Genomic DNA, 25540 nt, shown 5'->3' with positions numbered 1-25540 from the left:
GGACATAATAGTTATGCTGTCATTGACGGAAATAAACACTCCTTATGTGAGAAAGGAAGACTACCTAATGGCTGGTTAGCCCAAACCTGTGAATTATATGCTCTTAACCAGGCCCTAAGGCTCCCTGAAGGCCAAAATGGCACTATATACACTGATTTTAAGTATGCCTATGAGGTGGTACGCACTTTCGGAAAAATCTGGACAGAGTGGGGCCTAATAAATAGCAGGGGAAAATAACTGGTACATGGGGAACTGGCCAAACAGGTTTTAGAAAGCCTCTTGCTTCCAGCAGAGGTAGCCATAGTTCATGTAAATGGTCATCAGAAAGGGAACACTATAGAAGCTGTAGGAAACAGGTTTGCAGCTGAAGCTGCTAAGCAAGCCTCCCTGGAGGAAGAAATTAGACTATTTAGCCTGATCTAAGGTAGTATTAAGGCCCCAGTTTATCAGAGATGAGAAGGAAGAATTAGACAGGTTAGGGGTCAAACTGAAGAAGAGACGGGTACTTCCCGATGGGAGAGAAATAAGTAAACCCCTAACGAGAAAGCTAATGTCTATATTACACAAAAGGAGTAATTGGGGATCCTGGGCTCTGCATGATGCAACACTTCAGAATTATGGGTGTACAGGGATTTATACCCCTGCTAAACAAGTGTGTGGAAGTTGTGTAACTTGTCAAAGGATAAACAAAAAGGTGATCAGAAAACAGGCCACAGGAGGAAGACCTCCCAGAGTAAGATCATTTCAAAGCATTCAAGTAGATTTCACAGAAATGGCCAAAGGAAGAAGATTAATGTATTTACTGGTGATCGTAGGTCACCTTTCCAGCTGGGTGGAAGCCTTTCTCCTTCCAACAGTCATGACCAGTAATGTGGTGAAAATAATATTAGAACAGACTGTACCTAGATTTGGCCTGGTGGAAAACATTGATTCAAACAATGAGAGCCACTTTACCTCAAGGGTGTTAAGAGGAATTATGGAAGGTTTACAAATTAGATGGGATTATCAAACCCCTTGGCATCCCCTTCCTCTGGAAAGGTAGAAAGAATGAATCAAACTCTCAAAAAGCATAATCACCAAACTAATCTAGAAACTAAAATGCCCTGGTCTAAATGTCTCCCAATAGTACTCCTTAGGGTTATGACAGTCCCAAGAAAATACTTGGGATTGTCCCCCTACAGGTTATTATAGGGGCTCCCATATTTGGGCAGAGCTACAGACCTCCCTACTATGGAAACCAAGGGTCAATGCTTAAGAAATTATATACTGGCCATATCTTCCACCCTGTCATTCCTTAGGTTAGGAGGACTTCTGACTTAAATGCCACCTCTTGAGTTCACGGTTCACCACTTTCAGCCTGGCAACTTGGTGCTGATTAAGACTTGGAAAGAAGACAAGCTCCACTCAAGCTGGGAAGGTCCCTATCAAGTGCTCCTTACCACTGAGCCAGCCGTGCAAACAGCTGAACAGGGGTGGACTCACTATCCTTGAGTCAAGGGATTGGTAAAAAGAGACCCCAGAAGGGAGGAGAAAAGACCAGTGGAAAGTGCACTAAGGAACCCTTAAAGTTAACTCTGAGAAAAATCTAGAAAGAAAACATGGGTTGGCCCCATTTCTTGAAGTTAATACGGCTGGGATGGGCTACTATACAAAGAGCAGAAGGTCAAAATGGAAACTGGCAGGGGACTCCTCCCTATCCAATCAGGTTGGTAATTAGTGTAACCAAGACGGTAGCACCCCAGACTATAAGATTTGATGCCTGCCATGTCTAACCTTGTGGGAATTTGGAAAATCAGGGATAGCTCTCGCAGGCAGATAAATATCTTTGCCCTGAACCAGATACAGGTTATAGTAGAGCATCACCCTGCCCCATCTAGCTGGGATGATATATGGTGGACTACCCAATTTCAGGGTTGGACAGTAAACATGGGTTGGGTAACTCTGAGCTGGAGACCCTTGAAGAATAAACTACATCTGTCCAAGGGCTCCCTGCCAAATAACTGCCACAATTTAGAATATAATCCTATATTCATCACCATTGACAATCCAGCCATTCTAAACCAAGAACCAAATCTAAGTACTGGCAGTCAGCCTGCGGATGTGACAAATCACATGGCTCATGCACCTATAAAGTCATGATAAGCGATCAGAATGTAGAGGAGGGGTCAGTCCATAAAAGGGAAGAAAGTTTTCCTATTGGGAAATCGAAACTTAATGGGGAAGGGTACTGGGGTATAACCTTTTAAGGGGGATAATGAAACTTAGGCAACGTCCGGGAAGATCGTAACCCCATAGTACTCGACCAATGAGGAACTGGGGAAGGGACTTGCATGCTAGGAGATAAATTACCTGCTGTACCTGCCCTGGGTGTGCCTGCCTACCAGACACCTGATCCTGCAAGACTGCCATTAAAAGTCTCACTTCCACTGTTCTTCGTGTCTCTGAGCCCATTCATTGGGTTTGGATGGGTGAATGTGTTTCTCACACATTGTTTTACATTTCTGCAAATCCCTTTATTGTCTGGCTTAATTTCAGACAGCTGGGTTCTCTCATTTGCTTCTATATGATCTGTGGCCACATCACAGGGCAAGTCACGTGGCCTCAGAAAAACTCTTGAGAACAGACATGAAAAACGCACGTAACACTTCCAGTATTATATGAAAACATTCTTGACTTCATAGAATCCCTGAAATATCTTCCTATTAAGTTAAAGTTTAAAACTCCTTTCTGTTAAAGAGATGGTAGTCTTAGCATACTTATACGAAAAAAACAATGTTGCAAATCTCTTATTTTATAAAAATTTTCTCTGTTAAGAATATATTTCTTTTAAACAAAATCTATTTCCTAGACTTTAATCAAATAAAAGCAGTTATCAGTACTCTAGTCCTCAATTAATGTAAGCTAATATGATTTTTGGATCCTTACAAATTGTATATGTAAGTGTGTACCCATGTATATAAATCTCTATCCCATGTGCACAAAATACATAAAAACAAATACACCAAAATATTACTAGCTAGATTATAGATACTTTTAATCTTTACCTTTTTCCTCAATATTTTATATTTGCCATTAGTTCAAAAAAAATTTTTTTAATGCTTCCTGTTGCTCTCTTCCTCTCATCAGCACTAGTTAATATTATTTTCAAAAAGAGTATGCCCTGACCTTGGGGAACCAGAAGGTTTTAGTTAATTAGCATTATGAGGAAGCAGAGTAAGGATAAAAATAAACCAGGAAATAGGATGCAATGGACCCTATGTTAACACATCAAAAAACTGGAATTTAGAATTCTGATCTTAGAGTATAGGATTTCCAGTAACATATGTTCTTTCCATAAAATAATGATTCTTCCTTTATAGTTCTAGCAGTAACTATGTACACCAATAAAATAGTTACACACATTTACCAATAAAATAGTTACACACATTTAGCTCTGTGCCTTATGAAGTGTTTTCACTTATTATTCTTTGATCTTATATCATCACTGACTACATTACTTTAAAATTCATACGCTAAATGAATTTCATACTGTTTTTTTAAAAAAGGAGGCCTCATCTTTTTACACATTATTACTGTTCATGATAATGTTGTCTCATGGAAAAACAGAGTTGCGGCAAAGGGCCAACTAACTCAAAGCAATACATCGCTCTGAATTCTTTCAATTAGGGATCTCAAAACATTTTTTTTTTTTTTTTTTTTTTTGAGACGGAGTCTCGCTGTGTCTCCCAGGCTGGAGTGCAGTGGCGTGATCTCCTCACTGCAAGCTCCGCCTCCCGGGTTCACGCCATCCTGTAGTCTCAGCTACTTGGGAGGCTGAGGCTACAGGCGCCCGCCACCACGCCCGGCTAGTTTTTTGTATTTTTAGTAGAGACGGGGTTTCACCATGTTAGCCAGGATAGTCTCGATCTCCTGACCTCGTGATCCACCCGCCTCGGCCTCCCAAAGTGCTGGGATTACAGGCTTGAGCCACCGCGCCCGGCCAAAACATTATTGCTTAACTGGTGCTTGCAATACCATACTAAGGCTTATGGTGATAAGAGTGACACCCATTATACTATAATTAACAACAGAAGGGGACAGCAAAATGCAGAATCACAAACAACTTTTCCTACTTAACTGGCAGAGAAAAGAGGGGCAGCACAAAGCAGTGGCTGGGAGTTTGGCGTCTGGAGCCGACTATCTGGATTCAGACTCTGACTCTGCCACTCATGTATGACCCTGCACAAGTTACTTAACTTCATCTTGCCTGAGTTTCCCCATCTATGAGGGAGAGAGGAGAATAACCATATCTACCAGCAAGGTTAAATAATTAAATGAGTTACTATTTGTAAAGTGTTGGCACATAATATTTGTTAAAAGTAAAAGAAAAACCCTGAAACTAAAGTTCAAACACTTTATTAAATAACAAAACAATCGTAGGGATGCAGAAAAACCAAATTAGATAATTCAGAATACTGCATCCTCAATTTCTGAACTTCTTAAAAAGGTGTGGTTTTCAACTATCCCTTAGCAAAAGTACAAACTGGTCAAGTATAAATGACTTTCAGAGATGCCATAGAAGAGTTTGGCTGGATACAGATAAAGCGCCTTTTTGCTTATATAAATTGAACAGAAAAATGTTCTGTCTTTAAGACAAGTTTTAAGACACAATAAATACTAGCATCAACAGGTCACCTCAGTTGCTCTTGTTGACTACCAAAAAAAGGCAAAAATGCTGATCTCAATGTGTCAAATCTGTTTAAAGTTTAGATGGAAGAAATGAGCAATCACATAAAATTAAGACTGAAGCCAACTTCCTAAAGAAATGGAGTGTCCCAGGTTAAGGCAAGATAAGTACAGGCTAAAAGACATTTTATCCTGCCAGAAAGCAAGGAAGCACTCAACGAACAACCAGGTCAGATCAAAATGGACACAGCAGCCACCTCAAGAGACTCTCACTGGCCAAATGTGAGACAACCGATCATCAAAAAGAATAACACCTAAAGTGAACAGAAGGAAAAAAAAAGAATTACAGTCAAAATCAATGAAATTAAAAACAGGAAAATAGAAAAAAAAAAAAAAAAAAAGCCGGCTCACTGAAAATATAAATCAAACTGTTAAACCTCTAGCCAGACTAATCAAGAAGTTCAAGACCACCCTGGCCAACATGGTGAAATCTCCACCTCTACTAAGAAATACAAAAATTAGCTAAGCACGGCGGCATATGCCTGTAATCCCAGCTACTTGGAAGGCTGAGGCAGGAGAATCATTTGAACCCAGGAGGTTGAGGTAGCAGTGAGCCAAGATCGCACCACTGCATTCCAGCCTGGGTGACAGAGTGAGATTCTGTCTCAAATAAAAAAAGAAGAAGAAGAAGAAAAAGGAGAGAAGGCACAAATTACTAATGTAACAAATGGAAGAGGGGTCATCATTACTTATCCCAAGTACATTAAAAGTACAACAAAGGAATACTATGAACAACTTGAACAAACCTGTAACTATTAAAGAAACTGAATCAATAATCTGAATAGATCTATATCTATTAAAAAATTGAATTGATAGTTATTAATTTTTTAAAACAGAAAATGCCAGGCCCGAAGTTTTACTGGTGAATTCTTCCAAACATTTAAGGAAAAAAAATGTGATACCAATTCTCTACAAACTCTTGCAGAAAATAAAAACAGAAGGAACATTTCCTGACTTATTCTAAAAGAGCAGCATTATTCTAATAATAATAATAATAATAATAAAACAAAGAGATTGTAAGAAAAGAAAGCTACAGACCAGTATCTTTCATGAACATAGGTAACAAAAATCCACAACAAAATATTAGTAAATTGAATCCATTGATGTAGAAAAGGAATTATTCACCATAACCAGGTGAGATTTATCCCAGGTATACAAGGCTGGTTCTAAAATCTACTAATGTAACCCTAACCCACCACATAAACAGGCTAATAAATATAAATCAAACGGTCATATCAATGGATGCAGACAAAGCATCTAACAAAATCTAACACCACTCATGATGAAAACACTCAGAAAACCGAGAATGGAGAAGAATTTCCTCAATTTGATTTTTTTAAAAAAATCTACTTTACTACCCTCAAAAAACCCTCTACAGTGAACACAGTACTTAATGGTGAAAAACTAGATACTTTCCCCCTAAGAACAAGAATAAGGCAAAAACGTCTCCTCCCATCACTCCTATTCAACATCATACCTAAAGTCCTAAATACTGCACTAAGACAATAAAAGGGAAGAAAAGGCACACAGATGGAGGGGCGACAAGAAATAAAACTGTTTTTGTTTGCAGATGACATGACTGTCTACCTAGAAATTTCTGAAGAATTGAAAAAAAAGAAAAAACCCTCCTAGTTGATACAGCTGTTTCCACTGCGTGTGAGTTAACAATTCTGATACTGCTATAAGATCTACGTTGGAATTGAACAACTAAGTAAATACGTGGTGTGTGCTGGGAGGCAGGTTTCCTGCTACTGGAGGAAATTTACTGGTAAGGGAAGAACCAGGAATGATCCATATGGTGATAGATTAGAGTTGAAGACACTAAGAATTCATGTTTAGCTTATACAGATACAGATGGTTACAAATATTTATGCACATATACTGATATGTAATATTAAATACTTATATGTGTCTATCTAGACATGTAGATATACAGATATTTCTAATATATGAATATATTTCTTTGCTCTATCTGCTGAGAGTACCTAAAAGAAACAACATCCCAGTAGCAACAAGCACACCTAGAACTTTGTTTCTAATACCATTTTCTAATTAAAGGAAACAGTGCTCCTTAGAGAAATGGCTGATCCCAGGACTAGGGTAGAAAACATACAAGATGAGCTGGGAACATCCTGTAGTGCCAGAAAGAAAGTGCTCAGAAAACACCCACGCTGATGGAAGTATGTCAAAGGCACAGAAGCTAACTAAAGGGGCTCCCAATGGCCAAATCTGAAACAATGTGAGTAGCAAAATGAAGTATTATTAGTATTGGACTGTAACACAAAGTATAAAATAAGCAACCATGAGTCCATACTGATATAAATGACTAAATAAATCACTAAATGGGAGAAAATAAAAATCTCCTGCACAGAAGGATTCCAAATATTAATAATTTATGTAGACACTTTGCCATCAAGAAGCAGGACATAACTTTCTACTCTTTAAGTGTGGGCTGTGCATGGTCACTTTTCCCAAATAGTGCAGTATGAAAAGGAGAAAAAAAGAATAACTTTACAATGGAAAAATCTGACAAACATTACTTCACCAGGTGATCAAAATCAAAACCAAGTCATAAATTATGTTAACAGTACGTACCCTTGACAGGGTGTGATGAAATGATGCTTTACCTCTGTGGATTTTCCTTCTAGAAACCCATAAGGCTAGTCTAAAAATAAGAAAAACATTAGACAAATTCCAATAAAACGGTATCCCACAAAATATCTCAGCAGTCATGGTCATCAAAAAAAGGAATATCTGAGAAACTCACAGCTAAGAAATCCTAAGGAGATACGACAAAATGTAATGTGGTATCCCAGATGGGATCTTGTAAAAACAAAACAAAACAAAACAAAAACACTAGCTAAAAACTAAGAAAAGCTGAATAAGCTATGGATTTTAGTGAATAACGTACCAATAATTTTCACTAACTGTAACAAATGTGCCATGCAAACATATGATGTTAATTATAGGAGAAATTGGGTGTGGGGTATATAGAAACTATAGTATATACTCAATTTTTCTGTAAAACCAAAACTTCTACAAATGAAGACTATTTTAAAAAGAATGACTGAAATGATCATAAAACTTTTGAAAAATCAAAAATCCCTGTGACACAGAGAGAGTGAAAGTTATGTGCCACTTTTTGGAGATGACTACTAACCAATTTTCAAAACCGGTATGTTAAAAAGTTGGTATGTTAAAGAGAAATAAAAATTTATCTCATCTTGTTAGGAAGAACTGTAGTTCAATCCTAGTTGACAAGGGGGAAAGGTCTTTTTAACAAAGGAAAGCTGGTTAATATTAATAGATCAAGAAGGATGATAGGTGGGAGGTCCAGGTGGGCAGATCACTTGAGGTCAGGAGTTTGAGACCAGCCTGGCCATTATGGTGAAACCCTGTCTCTACTAGAAATATGAAAATTAGCCAGGCGTGGTGGCACGTGCCTGTAGTCCCAGCTACTCGGGAGGCAGAGGTGACAGAATCGCTTGAACCCAGGAGGTGGAGGTTGCAGTGACCAGAGATGGTGCTACTGCACTCCAGCCTGGGTGACAGAGCGAGACTCTGTCTGAAAAAAATAAAAATAAAAAACAAAAAAGAAGGATGATAGGGTTAGAAAAACAAAAAAACAAAAACAAAAAAACACCATTTGTAAGCCCAAATGAAACAACCGATTCAAAGCTCACCAAAAGACTCTAAACACATAGGCTGCTGGAAAACAGAATATTCACAGGGAACCAAAATGTCATCTCACTGATCAACTGCTGATTGTCAAGGGGAAACCCATCGTTATAATGGATAGATCTGGTGAATACCATCTTAACACCAAATGATCACACTTTAGGCAAACCACCTGATGCCTGTGTTATGAGTCAATATAATGTACACAGGAATAACTAAGCCAAAAAAACTAAATATAATCCAGCCTTTAGACTCAATCTTCTACTTTAGGAAACACAGTGGGAATAGAGATACAAGTTAATTGCTACAAGAAAACAATCAGACAAATCCAAAATATGGGAAACATTCTATGACAAATGGCCTGGTCTCTTCAAGAAGCCAGTATCATAAGTGTAAAAAACAAAAAAATAGAAAACAGGACAATTGTAGTATGTTAAACGTGACTAAAGCAAGAACAATCAAATGTAGTTCATAAACTGATTCAATATTGGTTTGAAAAAGTTGACCTTTTTGGAGAAGAGGGGCAGAACAAGATGGAAGAATAGGACTCCTCAGTGATTGCCCCTAACAGAAACATCAATGTGAACACTATCCATGCACGAAAACATCTTCACAAGAGCTAAGGAAATAAGGTGAGAAATCACAGTATCTGATTGCAGCACAAACTGACCTTTTGGGGGAATAATTAGCAAAACTTGAATATGAACTAGATATTAAGGGCTTAAGTATGACATATGTAACAGAATGTGTTTACCTTTAGGAGAGACATAAACAAATACGACAAAAAAGCTAACAACTACAATATCCAAATGAAGTATACAGGTGTTTACCATAATATTCTTTCAATGTGTATGTCTGAACATTCTTCAGTTGGGAGTGATATGAGACAATGAAGTCACTTTAAAATGTGGGTGAGGACGGTGGCCAAAATGTTCAGTTTTAAGGAACCAAAAAACAGTAATAGCCGATTCTACTGACAGGTGTAACAAAGAAACACACTGATCTTAAACCAGGTTCCTGTGACACATATACTGGAAGATGGAGCCAAAAAAGAGAGGGCATCACTTTACCAAACAATTCCTATCCTCAAAGTTTAAAATATCAACCAAAACTCTGCTGATAAAACCTTCTGAAATACACCCAGTATCTATCATTTTCTCAAGGGCTATTAAAGATATATCATTTTTCCTCAATTATAATGATTAAGATGGATGGAAAACTTTGTAATTTTGAAATTTAAGAAGTATGGGAATAGCTTAGAGAATCAAAAACAAAAACTCTTTAAGACCTTACATTTATTTTCATACACAGATGAAGATGGCATCCTAAATCAAAATCAGTATCATTTTGTATCTCTCATATAAATAATGGGTTCTATGAAATTACATTTGTTCTGCAATCCCTTACATACTAGGGTTGGGCAGATTTATACTGCTATAAACACAACCGTAAGTGCAGCCCCAAAGTTGACTCCTTCAATTAATGACTCAGTATCCTAGGGTTTCTCTGCGAAATTTTAAAATTTTATTCAACATGACTAAGTAGATACTTCTCAAAGCCACCCCCATAATACCTAGATTACACAGTCTTTTAATTATGACAATTTCATTACAACAAATATCTCAGCTCCTTTTATACATGACTGCCCTTTTACACTCCTAATAGACATGAAAATGTTACCCTATACCTTTATCTTTTCTAAACTTTGCAAAAATATCTAGTTTTTTCTGCCATTTTCCCCTCCCATTTCTATTTCCAAGGCGATTTCCCCCTTTTCTAATAATTCCTATACTCTGTAGAAACTGGTACCCAAAATCTTACCCCTAGGAAAAACTGAAATCACATACACTACAATTTCAAATAGAGAATCTTATGACATAAACCTTGATCAACCTAACAAATCATTTTCCTTAAAATGGTGAACTAGATAATTCAAACCAATTATCTTACTGGGAGCAACTAGAAAAACTGGACACCTGCTCAAGTCCCCAGTAAAAAATATTTTAAAAATCAAAACCAAAAAACCTGTTTGAGGGCATCAGAGTGCCAAGGTAGTGAAAAAGCACGAAGACCAAGATCTAGTAGAATAAGGAAAAGCTCATAAGGGAGCCTGGCATCTGGGGCCGTTTTTCCTCCTGATGGGATCTGCTAATTCCAAAGAGTGGCTGAGAAGCTGAGCTTGAACTTGCAACAGATTTACACGACTAGAGATGATTAAATATTGGAGTTAAGGGTTCAAGAAAGTGTGGGGGTGGGGGCGTGTGGGGCTGATAACACCCCTGGCTTTCTGCTAGGACTCCAAGGGGTCATATCCCAGAAGTAAATAAAACAAAATAGACCAGCCTTCGTAGACTCTGGAACCCAGTTTTGAAACATTATAGTCTCTGACTGGATTAAGATGATCCAGGATTGCTAGTGCCACTAGCTTGCCTCCTGCCAAAAGTCAACAAAAATCCTCTCTAGAAGGAGACAGCATCATTCCCAAACCTTAAATTATCTATATAATTTTTATTACATAACGTCTTAAGTTATCCAACACAGACATGCTTAATATATTCAAAAAAGTTTTTTGGTTTTTTTTGAGAATCATGAAAGACTGGCGCAGTACAAAACTCTGCTAACTTCAAAATTTCAAATACTTTACTTCATAATCCTTACGTTCATCTCCGATGAATTCTTTAGGAATTCCCACAGCTGTTCTATGCCCTCCTTACTGCCCTTCAGTCCCCATGCACTTGAAAACTTCACGTACTAAAGTAAGAAAAATCAGTCATCCAATCTAAAAGGAGTTCATACACTCACAGACGACCCTCTAACCTGTCTTCTCTGTATATTACCTGAGAGGGAACATACTCCACTAAGTTGCCACAAGAGAGTGAACTCTATCGGGGAGACACCATAGGTTTTCCAACATTTTACAACATAATCCATTACACACACACCTCTGTGTGTATCTCTATATAAATATACTCACACATCTATGGGAAACACAACTTTCAAAAAATTCTGAACTACAGTAATCAACACACTGTGGGAACATAAGCATAGACACATAGATCAATGGAACAGAACTCAGAGTCCAGAAATAAATCTGCCTTTTTTTCAAGAATGCCCAAGACAATCTGGTAAGAAAGAATAGCATTTTCAACAAATGGAGCTAGGAGTACTGCATGTCTACAAGCAAAAGAATGACCTCAAATACGTTCCTCATACCGTACACCATAAAATTAACTCAACATGGATCACAGACCTAAATGTAAGAGCTAAAACTATAAAACTCAGAAAAAAACGTAGAAGTTGTCTTCATGACCTTGAGTTAAGCATTGGCTTCTTATAAAATATTCCAAAAGCACAAGGGAAAAACAAATACGTTGTATTTCTTCATTGAAATTAAAACTTTTTGTGCTACAAATGATGCCATCAATAAAGTAAAAAGACTACCTCCAAAACAGGAGAAAATATTTATAAACCATACATCTGTTAAGCAACTTATATCTCTAATATATAAAGAACTCTTTGGCCAGGCGAGGAAGCTCATGTTTGTAATCTCAGCACTTTTTGAGGCCAAGGTGGGAGCATCACTTGAGCCCAGGAGTTAGAGCACCTGGGCAGCACAGTGAGACTCCATCTCTACAAAAAAAAATTAAAAATTAGCAGGGCACACCTGTGGTCCTAGCTACTTGTGAGGCTGGGGAGGGAGGATCACTTGAGGTAAAATTTTTTGTACTAAAAATACAAAAAAATTAGCCAGGACTAATGGCAGGCACCTGTAATCTCAGCTACTCAGGAGGCTAAGGCAGGAGAATTTCTTGAACCTGGGAGGCTGAAGTGAGCCAAGAGCACACCACTGCACTCTAGCCTGGGCGAGAGAGCAAGACGTCACCTCAAAAAAATAAAAAAGAGATAGCCAGAATGAGCAAAACTACAAAGAAGAAAGTAGGTTAAGTGGCTGTTTAGGGCCAGGGAGAGTGGTGTATGTGCGTTTGAAGAAATGGGGAGTGACTGCTAGTGAGTATGAGGTTACTTTCTGGGGCGACAAACATGTTCTAAAGTTAGGTTGTGATGATGGTTCCATTATTCCAGGAATATACTAAAAAAGCTTTGAGCTGTGTATTTCAAATAGATAACTATAATGGTATGTGAATTATACCCCAATAAAACTGTTAAAAAATTCTTAGTCCCTTATTATACATGACACGCTATGGTATTTTCTACTTCATTTCTTTTAAAAACATAACAGAAGTTGTGATCTCCTAAATTCATTCTATAACCTACTAATGGGTCATGACTAACAGTTTGAAAGCACTGACACAGAGTCCTACCTACAACACTAAAACTTATAACCACCGTCTCCTGTATCAGGACTAATCCCCTCATACCTCACATCCCTGCTGATGGTCACCAGAAAATGTCCAGTTCTCCCTGGTTATCTATTATTCCCTGAATTCTCACTGCCATACTGCTGTGTACGTCCTCCATTTGACTCAATTCTTCATCCTCCTAATTCCTTTACTTGGCCTTCTGAAATTCCCAATTTGTGACAAGCAAACTCAGACTGTTACACTACCTTTATCCTTTCTTGTCACTGTCTATCCTCCCTCCAATTCTTCCTTATTCAGTGAGGACATGACAACTGGTTTACAGCATGTACCCTTACTCCCCTCACTAGTTGCTGATTTCACCACACATGCAGACTGACCCTTTTTTAATACCTCAGACTTTTAACTCATTGGCCTCCTCACATTCCGGACTTGTCTCTGAATTCCAACTCTGCAGCCCACACCCAAGGTCATCCTGAGCATCAATAATGTCAATAATTATCATACTTGTGAAATCTCTCTTTCAGATATCCCACTCTGACCATGGCATTCAATCTTTCAAATTAACTTACTCAAACCCTGTGGCCAGTTACATACTCAACCACCACCCCACAATAAGCATGCTAGTTAAAAGGCCCTTATTTCCCTTGTCCCCTTTTCCTTCTTTTGTACTGATCTGGTGTGATGGTTAGCTGTAAGTATCAATTTGGCTAGGCTGTAGTACCCAGTTATTCAAACAATTATGTAGTTGCTGTGAAGGTATTTTGTAGATGTGATTAATATCTACAAACAGTCAAGTTTAAGTACCAGAGCTTATCCTTGATACCGTGGGTAGGCCTCATCCAATCACTTGATAAGGCTTTAATAGCAAAAACAAGTTTCCCTGAGAAAAACAAAATTCTGCCTCAAGGCTGCAGTATTAACTCCTGACCAAGAATTTCCTGCCTGTCCTACAGATTTCAGACTTGCCAGCCCTCAAAAAAACAAATGCCTTAAAATCTCAGTCTATCTATCTATAACTCAGATTGGTTTTGTTTCTCTGGAGAACTCTACTACACCTGGCAAAATCTCACCCTGGGTAATCCAACCACCTGCCTTATCTGTGCCTGTAACTAATCAGCTAAATAATGCTGGGGGCGGGGGGGTGGTCACAAAACCAGGTTGACTGATATCACTTTAACTTCAAGATTTTATACCTTAAGTGAACAATCAATACTTCTTGACAAACTGCTTCAAACTCCTCACACTCCCATCCCTTTCTGCCCGTATGAATCTCATGCTTCACTGAGCAAACAAACCACAAGAGAAGATGAAAGCCAGGAGAACAGGTCTTCATCTTCCAACTTCCAAACTTCCTTACAAGGGCACACTTTTCCACATTTCCTCCTGTTAGATGGAAAAGATTTCTCCTCTAATGAGGGCCAAACTCTCTACCTGTACTCTGCATCCCCTTTCCTACATACAGCAATGCCATTTTCACTCAATTTCTGAGCCTCACAATTTCCTTTATCTACCAACCCATTTCTTTGTTCACTTTAGAGCTAATCTTAAAAGAGTGGTCTACACCCACTGTGTCAGCACTTGCTCATATCTCACTCTTTTTCAAAGTGTTTCATTCAGGGGCTAGGTGTGGTGGCTCACGTCTATAATCCCAGCAATTTGGGAGGCTGAGGTGGGAAGATCACATGAGGCCAGGAGTTTGAGACCAGCCTGGGCAACACAGTGAGACCCCATCTTTACAAAAAACTTAAAAATTAGCCAGCCGAGTCCCAGCTACTTGGGAGGCTGAGACAGGAAGATCCACTTGAGCCCAGGAGTTTAAGGCTGCAATAAGCTATGATCACACCACTGCACTCCAGCCTGGGCAACAGAGGGAGATGGTCTTTAAAAGAAAAAATAATAATAATAATCATTCATTGTTTTTTAACCATCTTCAACTTGGCTTCTTTCTTCCTACTTTAATAAAATCGTCAAACAAGATCACCAACAACTTCCCATATAATCTCTCTATGCCTGTTTCCTCATGTATAAAATGGGCCTAACAGTGCCCACCTTGTAGGGTTGCTGTGTGATGTTTAAATAATTTAACATACATAAAGCACAAGAATAGTGGCTGATACATGATAGGCACCAAATAGGGTATGTATTAGTTATTATACTATTAGGATAGTCTGGATTCTTGTTTTCCGAAGGTTCTAACTTTTTGTTTTTAGTTACTTAACAATGTATGGGTCCTTGAGCAGAAAACCGCCTCAGCTTTTTGGTGGGAGCAGGGGAAGGGAAGAAGAGACAGAAAATAAACTATTTAATCCCCATTAAGCAATGAGATCTCTACTGAAGTTCAGCTAAGTATCTAACTACCATATAATTTTATAAGGATGAGCGACCTGCCTCAAACCCAGTCGCCAAATCAAACTCACTCTTTGCACTCTCTCACTCCTGTGCTTTCCTGACTTGCTGATTTCAGCATTTTTTCAAGCTTAAGACCCTCCTGTCTATATTCATTCACTTCATACTTCTACATATCTTGACCTCTGACCGTACGCTCTCTGACACCAAACTAAACTATATTTCAGGGAGCTGCCTCTGGCTGCTAAGCACATAGAAAGCAGCCTATACGTATAGTCACGCCTTGCTTAAGGACGGGGATACCTTCTGAGAAACGCATCGTTAGGCAATGCCGTCACTGTGTGAACATCATGGAATGTACTTACACTAACCTAGACAGTATAACATACCTAGGCTATAATATGGTGTAGCCTATTGACCCTAGTACAGCATATTACTGTACAGCATGTTACTGTACTGAATGTTACTGTACTGAACCTGTACAGCATGTTACTGTACTGAATACTGCAGGCGACTGTAACACAACGGGAAGTATTTGTTTATCTACACATAGAAAAAATAGAGTAAAAATATTGTATAATTTAATGGGACCACTGTCACATATGTGTTCTGTCACTGACTGAAACCTCACCATGGGGTACATGACTGTATTATCAAATAAGACACAAGGCAGTTAACTGCTATTACATTTGCTATCAAGTGATTGATCCCCAACTTGTCCATTTAACATTTTGAAAACCACAGTTCATTTCAAGTTACATTAACTTTAGAAAGAAAACTTCACACTACTTTAAGTATTCCCATAATCCCTCCCTAATTTCATTATTATTCATAACCTTTAAATACTCAATAGATAAACATATATTTTGGCTCTCGTTTCACATATAATGGAGGAAAACTATAATCTTCTAAAAATCACCACTATGAATGCAATAAAAAAAATATAGCGGTATTAAAAAGTTGGGGGAGGGAGGAGGTAAAAATCAAAGGAAACAAAAAAGCTGGCATGACATATCAGAAAAATCAAAAATTCAACTACAAAACTATTAGAAATAATAAATATTCTACAGGGGGGTTATCATTTAATATATAAAAAATATTAACTAATTTACAAAATAAAAAAGCTTTCTTATATAAAACCAGATAGAAGATAAAATGGAAAAAAAGATGCCATTTCCGGCAGGAAAAAAAAAAAAAAAAAAACAGAAAAACTTAAATATATAAAATAGCAAAAAAAAAAAAAAAATTCTTTTTAATGTTTAAAAATGCTATCAGGAAACCAAAATGAGACTTCAACAAATAAAAAGGTTAAGTTTTTCCTATTCTTGGATATAAAGGTACAACATCATAAAGCTGTCACTTATTTTTTAAATACAAAGAAATCCTAACAGTAAACTGAATCCATGTAATAGAAGTCAATCACTGGGGAGCAAGGTAACTTGAAAAGGATGTACAAAACGCTTCTGGGTGATGGAAGTGTTCTGTATTTTGATCTGGGGTTGCACAAGTGTATACATAAGCAAACTTATTGGACTGTAATGCTTGTGCATCTAGCTGTACATAATTTTACCACAATAAAACAAAAAAACTGATCCCAACAGAAAGACTGGCAGAGGAGGGGTACAGACTAGACTAGATGGGTTGTTTCTAAAAGTTCATATAAAATAAACAAGATAGAAGCCAGAAAAATACTTCTGAAAAGAGAAATAAAAGGGAATTAGACCTAGCAGAAAACACAGCATATGCTACAATAATAAAAGCAGGATGGCTTGGGTCCCAAACAGGCGGATGGGTCAGTGGGACCAATGGTACCAAATACACGTGGAAACTTTGTAAATGGTAAAAGTGGCATTTTAAATCAGTAAGACAAAGATGGACTATTTAATAAATGGTGTAGGGGCAACTGGATGGATATCTGGTGAAGAAAATAAAGTTGGAACTATACATAATATCCTACCATAGATTGGAAAACAGCAAATTGGGGAAAAGTATTTCCAAAAAATAGCATGGAGCCAATCTGTAAAATTAATCCTACAAATCCAGGAAAATGAGCAACAAAGCAATAGAAAAATACGCAAAGACAAGGACAGTTCAAAATAAAGAAAATACAAACAGTCCTTAAAAGACGAAAGATGTTTAAGGGTAACAAGAAGTAGGCATCCTTACACAGTGCTGGTGGAATGGAAGTTGGACAACCTCTACAGGCTTCACTTCAGCAATACATAAAATTACAAATGCATATACACTGGCCTAGGAACTCTACCTCTGGAAATTTATCCTATGCATTTAAGTGCAACATGATGTATGCACAAGGTAATCCACTACACCATGGTTTTTGATAGCAAAAGTCTGAAAACTACCTAAATATGCATCAAAAAGGAGTTAAATGGTACACCAGTATAATGATGTTATAGACTGTCTGTGTCCCTCCAAATTCATATGTTGAAGCCCTACCCTCCAACTTGATAGTATTTGGAGGAGAAACCTTTAGGAGGTAACTAAGCTTCTCATGTATTAGGTCATGAGGGTGGAGTCCCCATGATAGGATGAGGAACAAACTAGAGCTCTTAGGGGCCATGTGAGGATACATCCAGAAACCAGCCACCTGTAAAGCCAGGAATAGGGCCCTCAACAGGGAACCAAATTGGTTAAGTAGCCTAACCTTGAACTTCCCAACTTCCAGAACTGTGAGAAATAAATTTCTGTTGTTTAAACCACTCAATCTACGGTATTTTGATATAGCACCCCAAACAGAGTAACACAAATGGAATACCACAAAGATGTTAAAAAAGATGTTAAAATACCACAAAGATGTTAAAAAAAAGCATGCTATTTACATACTGATATGACTGATATAAAATAATATCTCAGCTATATTAAAAAAAAAAGCAGGCCACATGCGGTGGCTCACACCCATAATCCCAGCACTTTGGAGGCCAAGGCAAGTGGATCACCTGTAATCCCAGCTACTCAGGAGGCTGAGGGAGAAGAATCACTTGAACCTGGGAGGCAGAGGTGGTAGTGAGCCGAGACTGCGCCACTGCACTCCAGCCTGGGCAACAAGAGTGAGAATCCGTCTCAAAAAACAAACCAACAAGCAAAAAACAAAAAATCAAAGGGTGGTACATATTGCATCCATCAACTTAGATGAAATAAAAAGGGAGGAAGCAGAGCAAAGGCTACACAGTACTGTATATATGTATGATACCTATCCTTCATTGGCAAAGCCAAAATCCATAAAGCTGTGAAAAATACATTTTTAAAATAAGTTTAGTACAAACATATTTGGTAGCAAAACCTGACGAGATGTAGCATAAGATTTTATAATCTTTATTCACCCCACTTGTATTTGTTATGCTTTTATAAAAATATTAACATCTTTGATTATTTCTGGGTTTTTTATTTTTTTTTATTTTTTGAGACAGAGTCTCACCTCTGCCGCCCAGGCCGGAGTGTAGTGGCACGATCTCGGCTCACTGCAACCTCCACCTTCCAGACTGAAGTGATTCTCCTGCCTCAGCCTCCTGAATAGCTGGGATTACAGGCGCGTGCTACCACGCCCAGCTAATTTTTGTACTTTTAGTATAGATGTAGTTTCACTATGTTGGCCAAGTTGGTCTCAAACTCCTGACCTCAGGTGATCCACCCGCCTCAGCCTCCCAAAGTGCTGGGACTACAGGCGTGAGCCACCACGCCTGGCCTATGTCTGAATTTTTTACAGAAATGCTAATGTGTTTAATTACGAGGCTACAACCTCTTACTAGGGATTTTGGATAATATGGTAGATGCGCTATCTTATCTTCCTACAATTGCAAAAAAAGAAGCCTTCATTCTAAAATACATCTGGACCAAGGATTCTGAACAAAGGATTACACACTTACACACACATAAACTATCTTTGGAAGTATTCACAGGAAATTTAAGTTTCCAGGTAGAAGAACTAGGTGGCTACACACAGTAGAAAAGGAGATTCTTTATCTTTTTAAATCTTTGGAATTTTGAGTCAAAGTGAATTAATTACTACTTAGTCAAAATATAAAATGTAAACAAAGTAAAATATTAAGACTTTTAAATTCTCAATAGTAACAGACAAAGCTAGATACCTGGGTTTTTGTTTGTTTTAACTGAAAAGTGACCCTTTCTCAGGTCACAGAGAAATCCATACAGCAGGAGCTTTTCTTTATCTTACCTTTGGTTGACCCAATGGCATCTGAAAGTAAAGAGAGCCATCCTTTCTGGAATAAGTCAGAAAATGGTGATTTTTCTACCCAATTAATGACTTTTAGGAAATAGCATCTTATCAATGTTTTTGATGTTTCCTGCCGAGCAAAGCAAGTGCTTGTATGTGGCTGTTTTTCGTTTCTAGTGTCCCCAGAAATATGGTAGGTGGCGGGCTTGAGTCTCTCAGCACCGAGAAGCAGTACTGGAGGCCTACACTTCTCAATACTGGAGAGAGACTTTAAAAAGTGTTTCAAGTACAGATCTAGCCTTACATTGTAACAGCTCCAATACAAAGGAGATTGAGAACTCTGGTTAGTACCTGAATAGCATCTTTTCTACTGTCAGCTTTTCATATTTTTCATATACTTATTTTGATACCCTGTTGTATTCCAGAATGAATTTATAAGGTTTGTCTTTTCTTATGATTTGGATTTTGACTAATGTGCACCACACTCTCAACTTAAACCAGGAATCAGAAAAGATACCTTGCTTTCTGAGGTTTATCGAGTGAGTACAAAGGCATGGCAAGAGACACAAGGTTTGGAAGGTCCCAAATGCCCCAATGACAAAAGAAATTCCTAATGAAATGACTAACAATATTTGCTTCCTTGTGTTAGGACATAAATGTGCTTACGTTAATCCTTATCTTCTATCAAATTATACTCGGCTCACTGAGGGTAGAAACTGACTTCTATTTCCTTTGGCTCCCACATCATCGAATACCTGGATTGGTATAATGCAATGCTCAGTAAATATTGCCGAAGTAAAAACCAGTGTCATCTCATAGTAGAGTAGATGTTCTCAAGAAGGAACAAGAAATTTGATCTACCATTATAACCATACAAACGCTAAACAGAAGACTTAGAAAAACACACAAAATACAGAAAAGATAATATTTCTAAGTAGTACTAATAAATAATCTCCCTCATTTTTTAAGAGGCCTCCATGCCTCAATGAATTGTTGTGGTTACCAGGTCTCTGACAAATTTGCAATCTTCGCAGAATCAAAGATCCCAATAACACTAAATTTAAAAGATGTGACAGCATTCCATTTTCTTCAAATGTGTCACATGATAAAGCTATTCGTAGTTCCTAAATTCTCATTCCTTTAGATGTCTATAATAAACCTAGGAAAGCGTAGGCAATTTTCTGCTGTGGGAAAAGGCAAAAAATCGTGAAAGTGGCAAATATGTTCCCTTCAATATATGCTTTTGGAACATTTCCAAATTTTAAGATAGAGAGGATTACTGGTCCAAATAATATAAATCATCTCAGTCAATTCAGATTATATGAGACGATCGAATTTTCTCCCCCAGAGATGCAGAGTGAAACAAATGGCATATTCTGGAGAATTAGAATGGACACTGTGCATTAAACTGGTTTGACATTTACTTGGCATTTTATGTTTGTTCAAAGTTAAAAATAAGTGATAACAATAGCAAAAACTACCTGAATACTTATATCTACCATTCCAGGCACCATACCAGTACCAGGCACTTTACATGCAGTACCTTATTTAAACCTCACAGACCTATGAGGTTATGTGCTATTATTATTCTCATTTGACAGACAATAAAACAGGCCCAAATATGTTATATAACCTGAACGAGCCTATACCACAGTTAGATTGGAGCACGATTAGAACTCAGGCTGACCTTAAAACCCACACTAGCAACCACTATAAGGTTTGGGTTCCTTGACTTTCTAAAGAATGGGAGATTTTAACTAAATCTGAAATACAATAAAGAGTAACAGCAAACACAGGCACGTCTCCTATTTGTGATATAACCCCCCTCCAAGAAAAAGAACGGAAGCTACTAAGTTTTCCAAAAAGGTGTCTCTCCTGTCTCTCTCTCTCTCTCCCCCCCCACACACATACATACACACACATACACACACACACACACAATTTTAAAAACTGGATTTCAGTGAAATTTGGCTTGCACAGAGATGTGAAGTAGGCTTTTGTTTGGCAGGAGCCCTTTCATATACCTTTTAAAAGAGCATAAATTCACTGTTCAGAGATGCCTTAAGTCTCATCCCTGACTATAAGCTTCCTGAGGATAATGAACTCTTCATTTTATGTCTTCCACAAAATCTCCGAGAGCATAGGGTCTCATGAGAAGGCATAATGCTGTGGAATAAAAAAAAATCTACCTTTCCAAGAATCTCCAGCTTATGGCGAAGTCTTCCATTTGTTTTCTAAGTCTGGATATTAAAGAAAAAATTTAACTCAACCATTTTTTTGGCTTCTGAAAATTACAAAATTCTAACTTTGACTACTGTTCTTAACTTGGGCTTCTGATTATCACCCAAGAAGGGCTCTTTTTGTCCTAGTATGTTTTCTCTAGAACCACCTATCTGAGGAACAAGCCTTCTATAAAAAAAAGTTCTGACAGCCTGAGTTTATAGTTTTAAAGCCAAAAACATTAAGGCACTTGCCTAAAGCTCCAGAACTTGTTGATGACAAAGTCCAGATGGCAGAACTGAGAAATGAACCTAGGTCTGATTCCTGGATTGCTCTAGCTCCACCTATTGACCTGAATGACAGGGTAACTCATTTCAATACTTCTGTCACCTTTCAGTCAAATCATTTCTGAAATCAAAGTTCAACTTAACCTGCATTAAGAGTAAAAATGCAAGGCTTCTAAATGTTCAGGTAAAGAGCATATGATGAAGACAATCAGCATCACAGTTCACTGACATAGTCAAATGATTCATATATAAAGCTATGCGGTTATAATGACTTCCTTGGACTACGTGAATCAGAAAGGCTACTACCCATACCATTGACTTGACCAGAGACCTCTAGAGCGCTGGAATCCTAATGTCAGATATTATTTTGTATTTCTACTCGTGCAACAAAGCATCTCAACCATGTAGATGACTCAAATATGTCAAAATTCAACCCGCTGGCAAAGCTGACCAACAAGAAGCAGGCTCCTATTCAACAACCTCTTAGCACTAGGATAGTTGGGGACTAGTCATTTAACAACAAATTACTTCAAGTTGTTTCACTGAACATCTCATCCTCCCAAGGTCACTTCGATAATATCAGGCATGTAGCAAATACTTAAGATTCTAACCACATTAATTTGTGTACAATGTATTCTTGCACTAACTTCCTTTCCAAATGGCATTTCCCCCGATCTAAAGGAGTGTGAAGGATATAGTTTCCTATTCTGCCAGGACAGGACACTTAAAAGGAGCCCTTTTCATACTTATTAAAGGAATATATTTACTAACAGAATCGATGCTATATCTCTTACTTTAAAGCAAAATTTGAAGTGAAATTCAGAGTGACTGCTAATGAATATGGTGTTTCTTCTTGGGGTGATGACAATGTTCTGGAATTGGTGATGGTGATCAATGCACAACATTGTGAATATACTAAAAACCACTGAAATATATACACTCTAACAGGTGAATTTCATGTCAATTAAATTTCAATAAAGCTATTTTTAAAAACCAATAATTTGGAAAACAAAATAACACAACTCTGGTTCTTTACATAGGCTGACTGTGAGCTACTGCCAAAGGACTGTCAGTAACCCCTACTAGAATCTGACATACCTTAACTAGGTAAAGCAATAAAACGTTGGTATCTCAAAGGTTTTCATCCCTCGTCTTAAAAAAGTATCATTTTCTTATTTCTTCATTTCCACTTTACAGCAAATAATAAGCAGCTCATTAATTAGTTCACTCTTTTCGTATTCTTTCAAATCCAAAACAAACGCTAAACTGTTCAGGGAGTGGAAAAGAGCTTTAACTTGGATAAATGAATTATTTTGAGTTTTAGGATCATATTTTGTACCAATGTGTTAACACAAGTTAGAACTTAAAACCAAACATTTCAAGTAAACATTTCCAAAATATTAGAAATATTTCTAATAAAACATTTATGTGGCTTTGTCCTCAATTTTTCACAAAATGAGTCACCAAAAACCTTTCAAATAATATTCACAAAATTGTAAATGCAATCATTTTAGACCCCTACTGAAATACCAGTTTATGTGTGCCTGTGTGCATTACGTACATACACACACAGACACACATAAACTAGTACATACACAGAAACACACACCCCACAACCTACTTTAGTTTATTAATCATATTAAAAAAACATTTAGACAAGATTTTATTTTAGGACAGTGAATGACCTACACGTGATTCAAAAGCCCATGTCATCATAACAGATAATGTACATGAACTGATCATTTAGCCATCTGAAGCGACAGTTGCATGAAGCTTCCAAAACTTTATGGAGAACATTACAGTTTTTTTTTTAAGGCTTGAATTTAAATATTATCAATTACAAAGAGCTTTTCATCAATCCGACTTTTATTGAACACTTACTATATTCCAGGCTAGGTGGTGGAGAAACAGATGCAAGACAGGCCTGCCCTCAAGGAAGTCCCATTTTGATTGCTTGCTTTTGTCAGGCACAGCACTAAACATGTTCACTTAGAGCATCTGACCTCCTAGGTTTAACGTTAACCACAGCAGGGGAATCTGAGGTAACCATTACAAATGACTGTAAGGCTGCAAGACTGGAAAAAATAAAATTTAGAAATAAACAAAAGCTGTTGTATATTTAGACCAAATCTAATTCTACTTCCTAACATTACACTTGAACTTCCAGATATACTGCTTAAAAAATGACCCAGAACATAACCATACCTTCCTTAACAGACATCTCTTATGTAATTGTCTCATTTAAAGGTCCATCTATTATACTTCAGTCAAAGCATCCTCTTCCATGAAAGGATACCTTCCTTTACCTTCAAACCAAACCTCTTCATCTGGGTACGGTACCGAACAGTTGCTGAATGAATGAATGAATGAAAAAACATGTTCTAATTGCCAAAGAGGTATTTGCTGGATGCCTATCTCAAAACACAATGGACTGACGGACCAGAATTCTACTGGACAGATCGCTGAATTTCAGAGGTAAAAACGGTAATCACTGGACAATGCCATGTAGTTAACATGTTATTAAATTCGCAATAAAGACCAGGCGGGGAACTTTCAGAAATAAAAACGGAAAGTGTTCATCAGGGTACTTTAAAATGGACTTGGTTCTACCATCTCTGAATCCGGAACACAAATGCGAGACAAAGAGATGGGAGGGTGGGGTGAAAAAGTCAAAAGGTCACCACCGAGTGACCCTCAAGAGAAATGTGCGCTGACCACCGAAGCTCGGGCCAAGCTGGATGGACACCTCCCACCCGAACCACGGGCCTGGGCTGTGCCTCGCAGCCCAGAGCTGCAGGCCATCCCGGCCCTTTTCAGCGCTGCTGCCTGCCTTCGCCCAGAACCTGAGCACAAAGAAACCACCGAGAAGCAAAATACGGTCCCCATGGGCGCGGGGCAGGCTTGGGGACCCGCTGGTAGAAGCCCTCTCCCCCGGCTCCTCGCCGCCCCGGAGGCAGCCAGGGTGCGGCGGGCCGCGGAGACGCCTCTGTCCGACCCTTGCCGAAGTGTTTCAGAACTTGCCACCCACCCCCCGCTCCATTTTCTTCTCCCGCCGCGGAGGCAGGACCCGCGCGAAGAGGACGCGAGAGGACAGGCGGGCGGGGCTCGCGGCGGCGGGCGGGCTGGCGGGTAGCGGAGCGCGCCCAGGTCCCGCAGTCCCACGCCCCCTCGGCCGGCCCCCGCCTCTGCGCCGCTATTGTTCCCGCGCCGCCCCCGCCCGCCGCGCGCTCCCGCCCCCACTCCCGGGAGGGGGTTACGGCTGAGGAGAAGGCGGCGGCAGCGGCACAATAACATAAACACGACGGGGCCGCCTGCCGCCCAGGCCCTGCGGCATCCGCCGCACTCACCCGGCAGCGCAGCGAACGGCGACAGGGAAGCCCGCCAGCGGGGACAGGGGCGGTCTGGGCGGTCGCCGCGGCCGTTACCCAGCTCTGCTCGCCGCTCCGCGATCCTAGCCGCGTCGTCCAGCCTCGGCCGCTCCGCTGAGTAACAGGGACGCGGGCCGTCACCGCGCACGCCCGCCCACGTCATCGCGCAGGGCGCCGCCCCCGCGCCTCCCGAGTGGCCTGCGGGGCGGGGCAGCCCCGGGGCCCGGATTGCGGGGGCGGGGCCGCTGGCCGGGGGCGGGGCTACTCCAGGGGGCTGAGAGAACTTGCGGAGGTCGCCTGGAGGCGGAGCCGCGGAGAGAGCCTCCGAGGGCAGTGGGTGAGGGGCGTGGCCAGGAGCGGGAGGGGCGGGCCCTGTGGTGGCACGTGGCGGCGCGTGGCCCCAGG

General features: G+C 39.2%; 1 protein-coding gene across 15 annotated transcripts in view; it reads right to left on the bottom strand.

Moving 5' to 3' along the window:
- MAPK8 (mitogen-activated protein kinase 8) overlaps nt 1-25291 on the bottom strand; it is a 135791-nt gene extending 110500 nt beyond the window's left edge. For 4 of the 15 annotated variants that reach the window (XM_021943289.2, XM_021943283.2, XM_021943286.2 and 1 more), the window contains exons 1-2: nt 25115-25276; nt 23649-23842 (exon numbers count right to left, since the gene is read on the bottom strand). The gene's annotated coding sequence lies outside the window, so the exon portion shown is untranslated. Of the gene's footprint in view, nt 1-22865; nt 24713-25114 lie in introns of those variants that run through there. The other 11 variants (XM_021943290.2, XM_021943284.2, XM_021943287.2 and 8 more) reach the window with 7 other exon arrangements.
- Nucleotides 25292-25540: the final 249 nt, after the last annotated feature.

Source organism: Papio anubis, chromosome 11 (genome assembly GCF_008728515.1).
Source record: "Papio anubis isolate 15944 chromosome 11, Panubis1.0, whole genome shotgun sequence".
Classification (NCBI taxonomy): Eukaryota; Metazoa; Chordata; class Mammalia; order Primates; family Cercopithecidae; genus Papio; species Papio anubis.
The sequence above is the reverse complement of the archived record's forward strand: the minus strand, read 5'-3'. Positions and strand labels throughout refer to the sequence as shown.